The 895-nt window shown below is 38.4% G+C and overlaps 1 non-coding gene across 1 annotated transcript; it reads left to right on the top strand.

The window, feature by feature from the left end:
- Positions 1–236: 236 nt before the first annotated feature.
- LOC138374097 (U6 spliceosomal RNA) lies at positions 237–344 on the top strand. Its single transcript, XR_011231366.1, has one exon. It is a non-coding gene; the product is annotated as a U6 spliceosomal RNA (small nuclear RNA).
- Positions 345–895: the final 551 nt, after the last annotated feature.

Genomic DNA, 895 nt, shown 5'->3' with positions numbered 1-895 from the left:
AACTATGTTAATCCCCTCACTATTCTAAATTGGGCAAGAAAGAACTGGGTCTTTGGGGCAGAGTCCTGCACTGCCAGGGAAGCCAGACACTCATTCACTTGACTCTGACTTTCCTTCATGGGAGAAGCTATGGGCCAAGGAGGTCTCTCTTGGCACTGAGCTATACCACCTTAAGGGAAAGGTGACACAGATAAAGTGAAATTGTTCTTTTTATCCTCTTAAATACACATATTCTTGTGCTCACTTTACAGCACATATACCAAAAAATTGGAACAATACAGAGAAGATTAACATGGCCCCTGCACAAGGATGACATGCAAATTTGTGAAGCATTCCATAAAAAAAAGTATTTTTTTAGAAACTTAAAATACATTTTTAAAAAATACACATATTCTTGAAATTTTTGGTTTAACAGTGTGCTGAAACTTCTCCACTGGACTCTTAGACTCCCATAAAGGTGGTTTTGCACATAGGTGGTTGTCAAAATTAATCTTTCCATAGAGAGATGATAGTAGAAAACTCCTACCATCTTGCTAAGAAAACTCCCTCTATAGAAGCCATTTTTACACCCACAATAATCCTGTAAGGTAAGCACCATTATTGTTCTTATTTTCCAGACAGGAAAAATCAATACGAAAAGGCCAATGATCTGTCTTAGGTCAAGTTGCCAGAAAGAGGATTAGCTGGAATTAGAACCCGTGCATGTGTCACTAGAAAGTCTTGTGCAGCCTGAGATTCATCCACAGCTTTGATTTTGGCCATTCATCCAGACTCAGGCTTGACTGCTTTCAGAATGGTATCCCATCATATGATATGTAGGTAGGAGAGTTCAGCCTATCAGTTATTCAAGGTACTTAATGTCCTAGAAATATTGTAGAGACCTTGTAAAGTATTT

Source organism: Eulemur rufifrons, chromosome 23 (assembly GCF_041146395.1).
Source record: "Eulemur rufifrons isolate Redbay chromosome 23, OSU_ERuf_1, whole genome shotgun sequence".
NCBI lineage: Eukaryota > Metazoa > Chordata > Mammalia > Primates > Lemuridae > Eulemur > Eulemur rufifrons.
Note: the sequence above shows the minus strand (reverse complement) of the source record. Positions and strands in the feature narration are given on the sequence as shown.